At 40.2% G+C, this 19,250-nt stretch overlaps 1 long non-coding RNA gene across 1 annotated transcript in view; it reads right to left on the bottom strand.

The window, feature by feature from the left end:
* Window positions 1-19,250, bottom strand: part of LOC131277413 (uncharacterized) — an 85,179-nt gene that overhangs the window by 19,689 nt on the left and 46,240 nt on the right. Inside the window, exon 4 of the long non-coding RNA XR_009184582.2 lies at window positions 18,935-19,011. This is a non-coding gene — a long non-coding RNA (uncharacterized lncRNA). The remainder of the gene's footprint in view (window positions 1-18,934; window positions 19,012-19,250) is intronic.

Here is a 19,250-nt window from a genome sequence, read left to right as displayed (position 1 = left end):
TTAAGAGAGCCATTTCTTTCTCTTTTAGCCACATTCATTAACTCCTTATGAAATGAATGAACTTATCAAGATTTTTGACACATTCGATACCATTCTGCATATGATGTAGAAGAGAAATTACATTCATCAGGTGTATAGGTACAGTACTTAATTCCAATCAGTGCACTAATCAACGCATAAGTTTCTCTTTCAGCTGCAGTGAATACATCTCAGATCCAGTTTTGCAATACCATACATGTTCTCTCTCCACAGGAGCAGGTCATAACGCCAATTGTGTTTTAAGTTCTACTCACAGTACTCCGGTAATTTTTGCTCTACTTATTATGTCCTTCACATAGCCAGCATGCTGGAGCACAGTTGATCCTAGAGAGAGACTAGGAAGGTAAGGCTCCAGGGTTTCATCTGCCTTGTGCATACAGGCCTTCAGCACTAAGAAACTGAACCAATCTGAAGGCAGTGTTCATTGGACAACTGGCCATATCAAGCCCTCGCCAGCTGCTCCAGGAGTCTGAAACTGCAACGTCCTCTCCATCCACCTCAGGAACGTAACCAGAGATGCGGTAGATAATTTTGAAGAGATCAGTGACCACCTCAGCCAAGAACTCAAATGGAGAGGCAACATGCAGGGAACTTCAGCCAGGGTGGGATGCACAAGAGAGTGTAAATGAGATAGACTTCAGTATTGTTAATCTTTATAACTTTATAAATATTTCCAAGGCAATATATAACATACTAAATGATATTACTTTTGACGTGATTATGTAAATTAATGGATATTATACTTGAGCACTACAGTAGAAAGTACTTTCTTCATTATTTTGTGAAAACTACTGGTCCCAATACAATCAAGATTACCTTTCTTTACCACTACTTTCAGTTGTAGATTTCTTTATTTCTCCCATGTGGTAGGTGGACATCCTATCCTCTGGGCCAAATCCGCTTCCCTTTACTTCTTTAATATGCAGATTGAGGTGGCCTCTCACAGGATTTCTTGCAATGAAGCTACTTTTTGTTATTAATATCAATTTACATTCTTAATTAATAATGGCTTCCTGGAACTAGCCATTTATATGCTTCAGTTTAGAAGATGCTTTTACGAACTCATAATGAAGCATAACCACATAGACTGGATAGTTTTCATTGAAATAATTTTATTAAATTACAATTAGGGAATGTTTTGCTAAGAAAAAGGCAAAAAGCCTAAATGCTATATAAAACAGCTTTATTCAATTAAATGAGTTTCAGGTGATATCAAATGATAATAACTGGGAAATCACAATAGAAAATAATTAGTTAGAGGTATAGCAAAGAAACAAAGTATGTATAAACACTCACCAAACTGGGGGAAAATAACATCTGATCCTTTACAAGGCCAGGAAGTCCCTTTAGTGGACAATCAGAGTCCCAGTTGGAAAAACAGTCCCAGGCAGAGCAGCGCCGCCTTGGTGAGACTTGAATCAGAAGCCAAAATGTGCCCCAATTTATACGAGACCAAATCTATGATTTCAGGGTGATCATGCAACTTGTGAATTGTCAGCTCCCCCTAGAACAACAATGCCCATCTCCAGGGCAATGGCCAGTTCCCCTGAGGAGGGACACTGTGCCCCAAAGAGCTCTGTTCTACACATGGAACTCTGAGCAGGAACATGAAGATATTCAGCTTTTAGTTTTACAGAGGATACAAACGGGAGGTGTAAGTGCCACCTCTGATAACTTGTTCCTGTTAAACATTTGTTTTTTTGCTTACTAGGTAAAGGGGTTGTCTGCATAACAGTATTACAACATTCTAAAGGACAGTGCACAAGTTAATCATTCACAAGTGTAGGCTAAAACAAAAGACACTATTGATTTGAAAGCTTATGAATTCACAATTACTAATAATTTTCCTATAGTACATCAGGGGAGCAGATATGGGTCAAGCAACTGGGCTCCCGCCTACCATATAGGAGGTCCCACGCTTGATTTCCAGGGCCTCCTGATGAAGACCAGCTGGCCTGCATATCACAGAGCTCTGTCAGCCTGTGCCAGGGAGAGCTGATGGCCTGAATGGGGGACAGCGGATGGCCCGCGCCACAGAGACCTGGCAACCCATGCTGTGGGCAGCTGGCGCAGCAAGATGATGCAACAAAGTGAGATGCGGAGGAGAGACGGTGAGAGATGCAGCAGGCAGGGGAGATGAGACAGCTCATGTGATTGAGCGTGTCTTTCCCACACCCGAGGTCCAGGGATCAGTACCCAGTGCCTCTTGAAGAAAAAAGAAGACATGAGAAGAATGTATGAGTGCAAAAACAACAGAGTGGGGGGAATAAATAAATAAAACAAATCTTGTAAAAATATTATAATTAGTAACCACTGAAGTTTACTTTGTTCATTGAAGGGAGGGCAGATCTATATTTCCTTCTTTTAACTTAATTTCATTAAACATGAACTTACAACTTTCATTCTCTTAAAGATTCAATAAATATTAATTTAGTTGGTATTATATAAACACAAGGAGAGCATACCAAAGTTAAAGAAAATTGAAGCCATTATACTGGATTCCAAGAATGTTCTTTTATTTCATTTACAAGGGGCTTATAACATTTTCTTAATAAAATTGTAAAACTGTGAATCATTTTAAGAACATACTGAATGCGAGGTTCGGGAATATATTACAATACATTTAACTTGTTTTAATTATAATTTAGAAAAGATCTTTCCATAGAAGCTTTCAAGGATATTCCCCTTACTTCATGAAATTTGTTACGAGGATTAATAACCACCCTTATTTTAATGTGTTAAAAGGTTTAAATTGGAAAACTACAGGTCAAACTGGTTCTTCATTCCCCAGCCTAGAAAACAGTTTTAATCTGCCATAGGAAGCCCCTCCTCAGAACTTTTAGAAAGAAAGAGAAAGCCCTGGCAGTTGGGTACATTAAAGGGCTCAGGAAAATCTTTCCCCTTCCCAATTCCCATATGCCCCTCTCTCTCCCCTTCCCACACTTGCCCACATTAATAACATCCCTCATTTGTGCGGTACATTTGTTACAATTGATGAACACTTATAGGAAAACTGCCACTAACTGTAGATTATACTTTATATTATATTTTAAATTCTCTTCCAGACAAATCTGTAAGCTATGAGAAGACATATAATGGCCTGTTTTGTGAAAGGGAATGTCCTGAAAATGCCCACATATAATACCTATTTTCGCTTCTCCTTCCTCTCAGAACTTTTGGTGGCCACTGCTAACACATAAATGATAAAAGTTATTCCATCATTAGAATCACAATAAGTTTATGGTAGAATAGCAATAAGCCTATGCTGGTGGAGCATTCATTCACCAAGCATGAGGATTCTGGGATGGTGATGCCAACTCTGACTCTAATTAAGATGGCTTAGTTCCCATGGGGCAGATGGATGAGACTATCTTCTTGTAGTTGTACACTCTCCCTGTTCCTTGGAATAGTTGTTGTCCATTATCATCTCCTTGTCAGTTGTCCTTGGTCCTAAGACCTGGAAAGTAGGTGTTGCAACTCTGTTGAGATTTAGGGCTCAAATGGGAAATGGAAAGCCCAGAAGTTTAAGTCTCTTGGAAATAAACCTATCAACTCTAGTCCCAACTGTGGGTTCAAATAAAATTGGCAAAACAGCTTTGTGTAGGGAAATCACAACTGAGTTCCATCTCTGTCACACTGGGGAGCATGAATTCCAAAGGAGAAAAGAGGGCCCACTGGCAAGGAGCCAAACTCCTGAGATGACTGCCCTCCCTGCAGGGTGTGGATGTCTCCAGAGGCCTCAGGAGACCTGCTAATTGAGGGAATATTTACTGTGGGAGTGAATGAGATCCTGTTGAGACGTGCATATTCATAACCTCTAAAATGACCTCCAGGCTAACTTTACTTTTTACTTCAAAAAATTTTTTATGTTTTTTATGTTTCTGTCTTTATTTGATTTTTTAATGCTACAATAAAAATATATAAGGTCCCCATATATACCCCAACCCCCTACTCCCCCCATAACAACAACCTACTCCATCATGAGACATTCATTGCATTTGGTGAATGCATCTCTGAGCACCGCTGCACCTCATGGTCAATGGTCCACACCACAGCCCACACTCTCCCAGAGTCCAACCAGTGGGCCATGGAAGGACATACAATCTACGATAAGTGTCCCTGCAGCACCACCCAGGACAACTCCAAACCCCAAAAATGCCCGCACATCACATCTGTTCCTCCCACTCCCTGCCCCCAGCAGCCACCATGGTTACTTTCTCCACACCATGCCACATTTTCTTCGATTATTAATCACAATAGTTCATGAACAGAATATCAGTAAGTCCGCTCTAACCATACTTTATTCCTCCATACTGTGGACCATAGAATGGTTGTGTCCACTCCACATCTATATCAAGAGGTGGCTTAGATTCCACATAGATGCTGGATGCAATTCTCCTGCTTTCAGTTGTAGGCACTCTCGGCTCCCTGGTGTGGTGGTTGACTTCTTCACCTCCATGTTAGCTGAGTGGCGTAAGTCCAATAAACCAGAGTGTAGGAGTTCCAAGTCTGATGAGGCTCAGAGCCTGGCTATCACATGGTCATTCCAGAGATTCAGGTCCCCTGGGTATATATTAAACCCCGCCACCAACTACAGTTCTGGTAAAAGTAACAGGAGAGACTTGTGGACAAAGGTCACATCTGAGTCCAGCTCCATCACACAGAAACACGATCTCCAAAGTAGAGCCAACTGACATGGCATTGAACTCCATCTGCCATGACCATAGAACCCGTGGGTCTCTGCAGCCCTCAGAAAAACCAATACCTGAGGTTGTATCTACTTTATCTGTCTCTAGGGCTCTGCTCAGGTGTGCATTAGGGCAATCTGTCTGATAACCTCCAGGCTCTTTTTGGAGACTCATAGGCATATAAACTCATTTGCCCTTTCCATTTCCCCCTTTTGTTCAGTTCAAAAAAAAAAAAGCCTTTTTAACTCCTGGTATTACATGTAGACTGAGATATTCTGCTGGTCCTTGTTGACCCTTTTATTCAAGGTCATTTTCTAGTTACATCATCAGCTGGTACTTGGTAGTAATCCCTCGGGCAGCAGGGAGGCGCATCCCTGGGGGTCATGTCCCATGCTGAGGGGGAGGCAATACATTTACATGCTGAGTTTGGCTTTGAGACTGGCCACATTTGAGCAACACGGAGGCTCTCAGGAGGGAACTCTTAGGCACCCTGCAGCTCTAGGCCTTGTTCTTAATTTAGGTGCACAGGCTCACAAGCATAGTCATTAGTATCAAGGGCTCATTGTTGGACTGTCCTTTTTTGGTCTTTGCCGTTTCACTTGGGGGATTGTTGCTATTCCTTTAGGGACTGTGACAGAGCTCCCCTGGCGAGGAACTCACCACTCCCTCAGTTGCTGTTTTTAATTGTAATCACTATGAAAAGATCCAAACAGTTTTATGTACCCTGGATATATGCCCTGGGGAACTCCCTGCCAACCATGTATCTCCTGTCAATAACATGCCACACCAGTATTCCTCTCCTGCCATTGTTGAACCTCTCTGTGATCCAAAACTTCTTCAAAAATGAAGCCCAATATATTTCCAGGTTCTATTAATAGTAAAATGGAATATAGTGAAGAGTTTAAAGGTTAGATATAGAATACATATTAATTTGGAAAAATTACAGTAAAAATAAATTGGAGTATCAAAAAATTTAAACAAGCAAAAGCTTTGTTTTTGGTGTTTTCCCTTCCATCACTGCAGTAAGTGCTCCCCTGTATGCAAATTGGCAAGGGAACTTCTTCTGCCTTTTCCTCGGAGTCTATGTCCTTCTTTTTTTCTTTCACCCTAATTATTGAGCTTATCTTCACAAAAGTTTTAGATCACAGTAATTCATATATACAATATACAGTACTCCCACACACCAACTTAAAAACCTTTTTCCTTCCACAGCAATAATCTTTTTACATATTCATCCTATATTTATTTAAACTGATGTACAGATATTGAGACAACAGCTTTCAAACAAGGTAACGTTTGGGTTTACATTGTGGTTTATGTTTTAGACTATACAATTTTCTAAATTTTTAGTTATCTTATGTTTTACATTATGATTTACATTTTACCTGATCAGCCAGTATATATTTTTGGTGTAATTTCACATGTCTTATATCCATCCTTACGTACTCCTGTGGAACACATCTATTGCCCACACAGTTACATTGATTCCATCTATTCAATACCTCTCTCCCGCTCCCCTTAGGGCCCACAGTGAAGGTCAATCTTCATTGTTCCAAGGGCCATGTTCAGAGATATTTGCAACAGTGTTGAGGGCTTGACATGCACAACTGCCCTTAATACATTGGGAGCCACCATTTCTCTCGAGAGATACAATTCCTTCTATTTGAGAACATCAGTCCTCCCCAGGATGTGGGTATACCTTCACTCTCATTATATGGGTCTCTAACCAATGATATAACCCCCTATGGCAAAATGAGCACTCACATTCCCTAGGAGCCTGTCCTATGTCGGATTATCCTGTTTAAGCATCCTAAACAGGTTTCACAGCATTATACTCTCAGCCACATACCTGACAATCTCCTATGTTCTTATGTCCCCAACCCTCCCCTCAATTTCTTAGGCAATATTACCAATCCTCCCATCCCTAGCCCCCTTCAAGCCTGCACAGCCCCACGCAAAGGTAAACCTTTCCCCCCATTTTATCCCTTCCTTGTACCTCCAGCTTATCATAGATTTCACCCATGTAAGTGTCAGTTTACATCTTTCCTCTACCAACCCCTCTTCCCCCCATTTCCTTTCAGCTTATCATCCAGTCTTTAGCTCTCTGAGGCAGCTTGGTTTACTTCTTTCATATCATTGAGGTCAGGTAGTATTTGTCCTTCAATGCCTGGGTTGCTTCACTCAACATGAGGTTCTCGAGATTCATCCATATTATCACGTGTTTTTGTAGTGTATTCGTTGTTAAAGATGAGTAGTATTCCATTGTATGTATATACCACATTTTATTTATCCATTCATCTGTTGATGGGCATGTGGGTTGATTCCAACTTCTGGCAATAGTGAACAATGCTGCTATGAACACTGGTATGCATATATTGGTTTGTGTCCTTGTTTTCAGTCCTACTGGGTATATACCCAGCAGTGGAATTGATGGGTCATATGGCAAGTCTATACCTAGTTTTTTGAGAAACCGCCAAACTGTTCTCCAGAATGGCTGGATCCTTGTGCATTCCCGGGAGCAGTGGATGAGTGTTCCCATTCCTCCACATCCTCTCCAGCACTTGAAGTCTTCTGTTTTTTTCATAGCTGCCAATCTTAAGGGAAAATGGTATCTCATTGTAGTTAGATTTTCATTTCTGTAATACCTAGAGATTTGGAGCATTTTTTCATGTGCTTTTTATCCATTTGTATATATTTTTGAAGAAATGTCTCTTTAATCTTTTTCCCATTTTTAAAATGGGTTCTTTGTCTTTCTATTTTCAAGATACAGGAGTTCTTTAAATATGCAGGTTATAAGTCTCCTAATCAGATATATGGTTACCAAAAATTTTCTCCTATTCTGTAGGCCCTCTTTTCACTTTCTTTTTTTTTTTTTTAATTGATTTTGTAAAAATATTACATTAAAGAAATATGAGGTCCCATTCGACCCCACCACCCCCACCGCACCCCTCCCCCCCCACAGCAACACTCACTCCCATCATCATGACACTTCCATTGCATTGGTAAGTACATCTCTGGGTATCTCTGCACCTCATGGTCATTGGTCCACATCATGGCCCACACTCTCCCCCATTCCATCCAGTGAGCCCTGGGAGGATTAACAATGTCCAGTGACTGCCCCTGAAGCACCATCCAGGGCAACTCCAAGCAAGTCCCAAAGGCGCCTCCACATCTCATCTCTTCCGGCCATTCCCCATACCCATCAGCCACCATGTCCACTTTTCCCACTCCAATGCCACCTTTTCTCTGAGGTCCTTGGATTGGTTGTGTCCGTTGCACCTCTATGTCAAGAGGAGGCTCAGATTTCACATGGTTACTGGATGCAATCCTCCTGCTTTCAGTTGTAGGCACTCTAGGCTCCATGGTGTGGTGGTTGTCCTTCTTCATTTTCCTGACAAACTCCTTTGAGGGGCAGAAGGCTTCAATTTTGAGGAAGTCCCATTTATCTATTTGTTCTTTTGCTGCTCGTGCTTTCGTTGTGAAGTTCATGAAGCCATTTCCTATTACAAGGTCCAGGAGATGCTTCCCAAAACTGCTTTCCAAAGTCTTTATGGTCTTGGGTCTCATATCTAGGTCTTTGATCCATCTTGAATTGATTTTTGTATAAGGTGTGAGTTGGTAATCCTTTTTCATTCTTTTGCATATGGATATCCAGTTCTCCAGGCACCATTTGTTGAATAGGCCATTCTCTCCAGCTTGAGAGGGTTTGGTAACTTTATCGAATACTCAATTCAGTTCCATTGATCTGTGTGTTTCTCCTTGTGCCAATACCATGCTGTTTTCACTACTGTAGCTTTGTAGTATGTTTTGAAGTCAGGTAATGTGATTCTTCCAATTTCGTTTTTCTTTTTCAATATGTCATTGGCAATTCAGGCCCTCTTTCCTTTCCAAATAAATTTCATAGCTAGTTTTTCTAGTTCCTTAAAGAATGCTGTGTTCATTTTTATTGGGATTGCCTTGAATGTGTAGATCAGTTTTCATAGGATAGACATCATAATAATATTTAGTCTTCCTATCCATGAACAGGGAATATTATTCCATTTATTCAGGTCTTCTTTGAATTCCCTGAACAGTCTTGTGTAGTTCTCTGTGTATAAGTTTTTTACATCTTTAGTTAAATTTATTCCTAGGTGTTTGATTTTTTAATTGACTATTGTCAATGGTATTTGTTTCTTGATTTCCTCCTAAGCATGTTCGTTATTGGTGTACAGAAATGCTATGGATGTTTTTGCATTGATCTCATAATCTGGGACTTTACTAAACTCATTTATGAGTTCTAGAAGCTTTGTTGTAGACCTCTCAGGGTTTTCTATGTATAGGAACATGTCATCCACAAATAATGAAATTTTGACTTCTTCCTTTCCAATTTTAATGCTTTTTATATCTGGTTCTTGACTCAGTGCTCAAGCAAGTACTTCTAAAACAATGTAAATAGAAGAGATGATAGTGGGCATCCTTGTCTTGTTCCTATCTTAAAAGGACAGATTTTAGGATTTCACCATTGTAAACGAGTTGGCTGTGGGTTTTTCATATATATTCTTTATCATTTCCAGAAAATTTCCTTGCAGTGTTTTCATCAAGAAAGTGTACTGTATTTTGTCAAATGCTTTTTCTGCATCTATAGATATAATCATGTGATTTTTTTCCTTCAATCTGTTTTTATGGTATATTACATTGATTGATTTTCTTATGTTGAACCATCCTTGCATACCTGGAATAAATCCTACTTGGTCACGGTGTATAATTCATTTAATGTGTTGTTGAATACGGTTAGCAAGTATTTTGTTGAGAATTTTTGCGTCTAGGTTCATTAGAGAAATTGATCTGTAATTTTCCTTTCTTGTAGTGTCTTTGTTTAGCTTAGGTACTAGGGTAATGTTGGCATTATAGAATGAGTTAGGTAATGTTCCTTCTGTTTCAATTTTTTGGAAGAGTTTCAGCAAGACTGGGTTAGTTCTTTCTGGAATGTTTTGTAGAATTCACCTGTAAAGCCATATGTCCCTGGACCCTTCTTAGTTGGGAGATTTTTAATGACTGATTCTATCTCTTTACTTGTCATTGGTTTGTTGAGATCGTCAATTTCTTCTTTCATCAATACAGGCTGCTTATTTCTTTCTAGGAATTTGTCCATTTCCTTTGAATTGTCATTTTTGTAGAAATATAGTTTTTCCAAGTATCCTCTTATGATAGTCATAATTTCTGTGGGGTCAGTGGTTATATCTCGTTTCTCATTTCTTATTTTGTGTATTTGCATCTTCTCTCTTTTTTTCTTTGTTGGTCTAAGGGTTTGTCAATTTTATTGATCGCAAAGAACCAGCTCTTGGTTTTATTTATCTTTTCAAATGCATTTTATTTTCTATTTCATTTAGTTCTTCTCTTATCTTTTTTTCTTTCTTTCTTTCTTCTTCCTGTGGGGTTACTTTGTTGTTTTTTTTAACTAATTCCTCTAAATGTACCGTTGGTTCTTCAATTTTTGTTTTTTTTTTTTAATGTATGAATTTATGGCTATAAATTTCCCTCTCAGTACTGCTTTTGCTGCGTCCCATAAGTTTTGGTATGTTCTGTTATCATTTTCATTAGTTTCAAGGTACTTAGTAAGTTCTTATGAGATTTCCTCTTTGACCCACTGTTTTTCTAAGAGTGTGCTGTTTAATTTCCATATCTTGGTGTGAAATCTGGGCCTCTGGCTCTTGCAGATTTCCAGCTTCGCTCCACTGTGGTCAGAGACATTATTTTGTATGATTTCAATCTTTCTGAATTTATTGAGCCTTTCTTTGTGGGCTAGCGTATGGTCTATCTTGGAGAATGATCCACATGCACTTGAGAAAAATGTATATACTGCTGTATATGGGTGTAATGATCTGTATATGTCTAATAGGTCCAGCTCCTCTAATATACTGTCCAAATTTTTTCTTTCTTTATTGATTCTCTTTTGAGATATTCTGTCCTAAGGTGATAGTGGTGTATTAAAGTCTCCCATTATGATTTGAGAGGCATCTATTCTTTCACTTAGTTTTACCAGTGTTGGCCTCACATATTTGGAGGCACCCTTGTTAGGAGCATAAATATTTATGATTGTTCGTTCTTCTTGACAGATTGTTCCTTTCACTAATATGTAGTATCCATCTTTGTCTCTCAAAATGTTTCACCTTTCAAGCCTATTTTGTCTGATATTAAGGTGGCAACTCCTGCCTTTTTTTGGTTATTGTTTGCATGTAAGATTGTTTTCCAGCCATTTACTTTAAAACTCCTTGAATTCCTGGGTCTAAGATGTGTTTCTTGTAGACAGCACATACGTGGGTCATATTTCCTTATCCAATCTTCCAGTCTGAATCTTTTGACAGGTGTGTTTAATCCACTGACATTCAGTGTCAGTACTTGCAAGGAACTATATTTATGTTAGCCATATTTTGTTTGGACTTGTGTTTGTCATATTTTGTTGATTTATTTCCGTCTCTTTTTGTCTTTTTTGTTGCTCTTATACCCTCCTCCAACTCTGCCTCTCCTGTTTTTTTCTCTCGTCCTGCACAACTCCCTTTAGTATTTCTTGAAGGACAGAGTTCTTATTGCCATACTCTTTTAATTTCTGTTTATCTGTGAATATTTTGAACTCTCCATCATTTTTGAATGCTAGCTTAGTTGGGTAGAGAATTCTTGGTTGGAAATTTATTGTAGTACCTTGACTATATCATACCACTGCCTTCTTGCCTCCATGGTTTAAGAGGAGAAATCAGCACTTCATCTTATGGAGCCTCCCTTGTATGTGATGGTTCTCTTTTCTCTTGCTGCTTTTAGAATTTTCTCTTTCTCATGAGCATTGGATAATTTGACAAGTATATGTCTTGGTGGGCCTGTTGGGATTTATGGTGTTTGGGGTGCCTTGTGCTTCCTGGACATGTACCATCCATCTCTCTCAGTAGATTTGGGAAGTTTTCAGCCATTATTTCCTCCAACACCCTTTCCAGGCACACTTTGAACTCTTATCCACATAAACTCATTTGCATTTACCCTTTCCGCCTTTTCTTCAATGACTTTTTCAAGTTGAACTACTAGGTGCCTGGTAGCAGCCCCTTCTTGCCAGGGAGCCTCATCCCTGGGAGTCATGTCCCATGCCAGGGGCAACATAGTGCATTTCTATGCTGACATGGCTTAGAGGACACACTTGAGCAACAAGGAGGTTCTCAGGTGATATCCCTTAGGCAGCCTATAATACTAGGATAAGTTTCAATTTCAAAAGTAAAGATTGCTAAGTATAGTCATCAATATCAAGGGTCCATCAATGGTCCATCCTCCTTCAATAGTCACTGTCCCTGTACTTGGGGGATTCTTGCTATCCATTAGGGAATGTGGCAGAGCTCCCCAGGATGGGAATTCTATATTCTATTGTTTATTGTGTCAATCTCCACACACCGTGACAACACCCCATGAATATTTCACCTCATGCAAATGCCTTATACGTATGCCCCAGGTGAACTTCTTCCCATGCATCCCCCAACACTGACACCCCACACCAATGATCCCCCCCTTCCACAGCTGTAACCTGTCTGGGATCCAGAATTTCTTCAAAACGAAGTCAACAAAATAACCAAATACATTTAATAAGAAAATGAAGTAATCAAACTATTAAAACTAAGAAAGTTAAAAAATTTTTTACATTTTGAAATAAAAAATTAAATTTAAAAAATTCCATTATGTCTTTCATCACTATAAGATTTACTGTCCTGTAAGCAAAGTGACATTTTTTCCATTGCTTTCCCCAGTGTATTATTTTTTCTTCTTAAAGAAGTTTTAGGTTATAGTAAAGTCATGTAGAGAATACAGCGCATTCCCATATATCCAACATCCTCTTCCTTTTCCTGTTTCCCCTATTAATTACATTTTACATGTAGATGGTGAATTTCTTACAGATGAGGTACAAATATTGAAGCATTCCTGCTAACAGTGGTCAATGATTCACATTATGCTTACAAGTTGGACCACGCACTTTTTAAAATTTTGATGAATTCTTACACATCCTGACCCATCATTGTAAGATAAAGTAAAAATATTCCAATGCCCCATGTTCCATCTATTGTATTCTTCCTCCCGCTTTCCTCAGGAGTCACGGGAACCACCAAGCTTCACTCCTTGAAGAACAAGATTCATAATTACTTATGGTAACATTGAAGGCTTGACATACTGGCCTGTCCTCACCTATTAGGCTCTGTCTTCTCTCTCTAAAGACTCCCACCCTTCTATTTAAGAACATAGCAGCACTCCCTAGGATGGGAGTCCATCACCTTCCCATTCATTGTGGGTCTCCACACACTGAAACAGCCCACGATGACAGGATGAGCACTCACACACTCCCCACAAGCCTGCCAAGGTGCACCCGCTCCTGCATCGCTCCCTCATCAAACACCCTAAACCAGTACAACTCCACTGCTGCAAAGGCCAAAAGAACATACCTAATGTTCTAGTTTCTACTGCAAAACCCCAGCGATCATCTACTCCCTCCCCCAAAACTGCCCCCAGTTCCATGGACAGTGCAAACCCCCACCCTACCGCCCTCACAGACCACCACCGCCCATCCCAATACCATCACTGCAACACTGTCACGTCCATCCAACGCACAACTACACCCTTCTACCTTACCATAGATTTTGCCCATATGGACATTGGCTCACAGCCCTTTATGCCATTTCTGAGAGACACTTAAATTTGACACCCTTGTCTGATTCATTCAAAACTGGGAAAGGATTAAAATAAAGTGGATATTTTTTGACAAAACAGCTGTGTTTCATGGACAGGACACTGACCTTGGAGTTTCCACTCCCAGCTGTGAATCCACCTCTAAGTTATTAATTTCTGAGATCTCAGGGAAGATATTGCACTTTTTTAAAAAAAGATTTACTTATTTATTTATTTAAAAAACCCCTCTTTTTGACATGTTTTTGGCTACCTGTTCTCTGTTTCTATTTGCTGTGCATTTTTGCTATATTTGCTTGTCTCCCTTTGTTGTGTCGTCTTGCTATGTGAGCTCTCCGCGGTGTACAGACCGTCTATTTCTGTGATGGGCAGGCAAAACTCCCTTACCAAGGAGGCCCAGGACTTGAACCCAGGGCCTCCCATATGGCAGGTGGGAGCCCAACTGTTTTGAGCCACAGCCGCTTCCCCGAAAGGCACTTTTTTAAAAAATTGATTTATTGAAATACATCACCCACTCACAAACATACATAAACAATAAGTGTATACTAACAGTTGTGAAAGAAAGGAATAAACATATATAACATCAGACAGGACTTCCATGACTCACCTACCACCAATAACATATTCTTGTCAAACCTTTTAAACTAATGATTCAAGAGCATAGTCAAAATATTACTATTAACCAAAGTGTTTTCCCCCAAGCCTCCCTATTATTATCTTCATGTCATATATATATGAACATACATAAACAATCTGAGGAACATGGAGGCTCTCAGAGGTAACTCTTAGGCACCCTGCAGTTCTATGCCCAGTTGAAACTTCATGCACACAGGCTCATTATCATAGTCCTCAGTATCAAGGGCCCATCATTGGGCCATCCTTCCTCACTAGTGTTTGCCCACTTAGGTCCTACAGTTATGACAGATGGCTCTGGAGTTCACTGCCTTGCCAGTGGGCCCTACTCTGGAACTTGTGATGGAGTTGGACTCAGATGTGATCTCGCTACATATCCCTCTTCTGTCACTTTTACTGAACCTGAGGTTGGTGCTGGGATAGGTGTATGCTCAGGAGACTTGAATTTCTGGGCTGTCCGTGTGCCAGCTGGGCCAAGAACCTAAGTAGAATTCCAATACCTACTCTCTGGTTCGTTGGACTTACCCAGGTTAATTAACAGGGAGGTGAGGATGGTCAAACACCACACCAGGGAATTGAGAAAGTCTTCAACTGCAAGCAGGAGAATCCCATCCATTGGTCACGGGGGATCTAAGCCCCATCTCGATTTATAGGTGGAATGGACATCGCCATCCCAGGGTCCTCAGGATGGAGGAATAAAATATGAATTAGGATGGACTTACTGGTATTCTACTATAAAATTATTGTGACTCTAGCAATGGAAGAAACTATGTCATTGATGTGGAGACGGTGGACATGGGAGTTGCTGAAGGCAGGAAGAGGGAAAAAGACGTGTGATGGGGGGACATTTTCAGGACTTGGATGTGTCTTGAATGAAACTGCATGAACAGATGCGGGACATTATATATCCTGTCATAACCCAATGAATGGATGGAGAGACAGTGTAAACTACAATGTAAACGATAATCCATGCTGTGTAGCAGCGCTTGAACATGTATTCATCAAATGCAATGAATATGCCACACTGATGAAAGACGTTGTTGATATGGGAGGAGTTGGGGGGTAGGTAGTGGGGTATATGGGAACCTCTTCTATTCTTTAATGTAACATTTTGTGTAATCTCTGAATCTTTAAAAAAAAGACACTGACTTAAAAATAACACCCAGAACACAAAAGAAAGAAAAGCAACACAATTAAAAATGGGCAAAGGACATGAATAGTTAAGTCTCCGGAGGACATAACAATTACCAATGATGACATGAAAAGCTATTCAAAGACATTATTCATTAGGGAAATTCAAATGAAAACAACTTATATACTACAATAGCCAAAATAAAACCATGAAAGGAAAAGAATACGTGCTAGAATGTGAATAAATAAGAGCGCTGATACATTGCTTGTTAACCAAGAGCTTCCATACCCTCTAGCCCCTTCCTTGTTCTAGTCAAGTCAAGTTCCCTGAGCAAGGTGACAGTATCTTTGTCTCCCAGGTCCCTTGGAGAACATGTTAGAGGAGCTTCTGACTGACAGGGTAGATCAAGGGCCATATCTAATGCCAAGATAAAGTCACCTGTTTTTCTCTAAAATAGATATGTTCCTTTCTTGCATTCATTCTTGTTCAATTGAGTACAGACAAGAAAACACGACCATGTACACTACAGATGCCAGCTGCCATTCTGGGGGAGGAGACATATCGAAGAGGGGATTCCTAATAAAGGACACCTGATAAAACAAGCAGCCTCAGCTTATAAGCTGTATGGTAGGGAGCCTTTTCCTATGAAGCAATTTTTCCTCTTTGAATTAAGGCACTCGTAATTGCCACCAAATGGACAGGAACAGCTCATGTAGGTACCCTCCAAAATTTTCTTCGGTCTTTGAATTTAGTGCTATATCTAAAATCACCAAGATTTGGTTTTCTAAATTCACCAAGATCTGAGCAAACACTGTACAGCATGACTCTCACAGAGTTTTATTTTCTCTAATTGCAGGGGGCTTCAAGAGCAAGCTAAGAGAGTACATATTATGGAATCACTCAGCTTTGAGGGGAAAAAAGTAGATGATTTCAAAACCACAGTATTTGAGTTGCCTGGAATTGAATCCAATCCACCAAAATGGTTGCTTTTCATCAAGGAGAAATTCCTAGAGAACATATGGCAAATGCATGGTCAGCATATGTGGATCCATGTGGTTGAAAAGATCTGGAAGATGTAAAAACAACAATGGCAATTTTGGAAATTTACGAGATATTTTACAGAACACACAGAAGGCACCACGGGACACTGTTGTTGAATTTTTAAAAAGTAGAAACATAACATTCGTACATAAACATACATCAACAATAAATTTATAATAGGGGAAGGGGACTTGGCCCAACAGATAGGGCATCCACCTACCACATGGGGGCTCTGCAGTTCAAACCCAGGGCCTCCTTGACCCGTGTGGACCTGGCCCATGTGCAGTGCTGATGCGTGCAAGGAGTGCCCTGCCACGCAGGGGTGTCCCCTGCGAAGGGGAGCCTCATGCGCGAGGAGTGCGCCCTGTAAGGAGAGCCACTGAGCGCGAAAGAAAGTGCACACTGCACAAGAATGTTGCAGCACACACGAACGCAACAAAAAGAAATGCAGATTCCCGCTGCTGCTCACAAGGATAGAAGCAGTCACAGAAGAACACACAGTGAATAGACACAGAGAGCCGACAACTGGGGTGGGGAGGGTAGAGAAATAAAAAGAAAAATGTGTAATAGTTCTGAACTTAGGAAACAAACATACATAACATCAAATAAACATATATATCATCTCACCCTACCACCAATAACTAGCATTGTTTTTAAACCTTTTTGACTAATGATTAAAGAGCATTGTCAAAATATTACTAATAAACAAAGTATTTTCCCCCTAACCATCCAATGATTATCATCTTTATATCATTTATATATGAACATACATAAACAATTAAGTATAGATAAAGTTGTGAACCTACAAACCAAACACGCATAACATCCTACAGGGGTCCCATACATCGACCCTCCACCTTAAGACGTTTCTTACAAACTATGAAAGAACACTGTCAAAAATCTTACTACTAATCATAGTTCTTCTCTTGCATTTGGTCTGTTTTTCCTCCAACCCACCCTATCATTTTTTAAATATGTATATATATTTTTAATAACAAAAGTTATACTTATAAAACAATCACGTACATGCGCAAAACTCCCAAACAACACTCCTCCATCAACACACCACAATGTGCTGTGTCATCTGCTACAGGTAAAATAATATCATCTGATTATTGCCATGTCCATAGTGTACATTTGCCTCACATTTTCCATACTGCCTCAGTATCAACATAGTACATCTTTTGCATAGATTCAAGAATAATATACTATTGCCACAGTCCAGAGGTCACTGCAGCTGTATTTTTCCCATGCTTCTCCACATTCCCAAAACCCTGCAGTACTGACTTACATTTGTTCGAGCTCACAAAGGACACTCGTGCATCTGTACCATCAACCACAATTCCACATAATTGGACTACCATTTTCAGTCACATCCCATTTTATAAACTAGCTGTTACTCACTGTGTGTTACCATCAACTCTATACATTTCCACAATATTACAGTAAAGCTAATTAAAACATCTACATACATTAAACATCAGTACTCCACTCAGTCCTTCTCTTATCTCATTTAAGAATCCACCACCTTCCACCAGGTCTTGAAGATATTTTCCCATTTTGGGGAAGTGGTGCTTTCAATTCCAGCCTCGGGACAGCTCCTCAGGCGGGCTGTGCCACCAGAGGAGGATGGGCCCCGGTCTCCTGGGCGTGGAGCCTCTACTTACGAGTCTTCTCTGCAGATGGGCATCTCCTGCTTCCACTCCTTCAAGGATGATGCAGGATGCTCTTCTGGCCTCCTGGAGCCTTCCAACACGTGCTTCATCTAGCTCCAGAGAGCTCTGGGTGTTTGCTAACTGCCCTGTAGCAGCAGCTGCCATTAGGAGCTTCTTCTTACACCACCAACTTGCTGTATAGTTCTCATTGAATTTTAATTCCATTTCTACACTAATTATCACAAGTTAGTTTACGTTGCCATTAACTACAAAAACAAGCACTCTAATTCACATTTCCTTCCTCCTACTGTCTTTGCTATTCTTCTTATAGTAAGAAAGATGGCCAGACCAGCAGCTCACACTGAACTTGTTAATCCACAAACTCCAAACACTCTACCCATCTGTCCAAAGCCAGAATATTCCAAGTAATACATGGTTAAAATGCCAATGTGCTCGGAGATACTCTGTGTCCTCCCAGCTCCCAAGGAATAAATGATGGTTGAGGTTCTCAATGACTAAGAAGATGAGGTGGCACCATCTAATGTTGCGGTGGTGCTGCTATTCCATTTTACGATACAAATTTTACCTTGTTTCTTTATCTTTCCAGTGATTTCATATAAAGAGACCTAAGCATATACCTGTATTTGATATTAACAAGTTTGTAGGAGAAGAAAGTGTCGAATGGGGTCCTATTCAAACTGACCCCTTTTGAAAATGAGATTCTCAAGAGGCAGCAGCAGATTATTAACTATATGGTAGGGGTCATTACCTCAGCAACAATTTTCCCTCCATCTATTAAGAATTTTGTAATTGCAAAGCAAAATGGGCTTGAGGGATGTATGTCCAAGCAAAGCCTGTGCCCTTCCACAGATGTCCCGATACTTCCTTATGGGGCCTTTGACTTAACCACCATTTCCCACCTATTCTTCTAAAGCACCAAGAGAACACAGGACCTGAGCAAACACTACACAGCATGATCTGATACAGAGTTTTCACTTCTGTAATTGGGCATGACTCTAAAAGCAAGCAAAAACAGTGCATATTCTGGAATCACTCACTTTTGAGGAAAAATCTGTATAAGAAGATCAGAGACTGACTGCTGGCTTTGTCTGAAGAATCATTCTGGTTCCATATGCTAGAAGAAACAAGAATTGGGGTTTGGTTAGAGAAACTGATATTCCAGGTAAAGAACTACCGTTCTTATAAGCATCGGTGGTCCCGTAAGCTGGCATGGATTCTGGGTACAGGGACTGGGGACTGTCTATGTGCAAGCCTGTGGGGGTGCTTGTGAATGTGGGGTCAAGGCAGGGGGTGTGAGTGAGAGGGGCAGTGGGTGGCATATCCTGGAATACACTTCCTAGCCTCCACATTTCA

This window comes from Dasypus novemcinctus (assembly GCF_030445035.2).
Source record: "Dasypus novemcinctus isolate mDasNov1 chromosome 12 unlocalized genomic scaffold, mDasNov1.1.hap2 SUPER_12_unloc_3, whole genome shotgun sequence".
In the NCBI taxonomy this organism is placed as follows: domain Eukaryota; kingdom Metazoa; phylum Chordata; class Mammalia; order Cingulata; family Dasypodidae; genus Dasypus; species Dasypus novemcinctus.
Note: the sequence above shows the minus strand (reverse complement) of the source record. Positions and strands in the feature narration are given on the sequence as shown.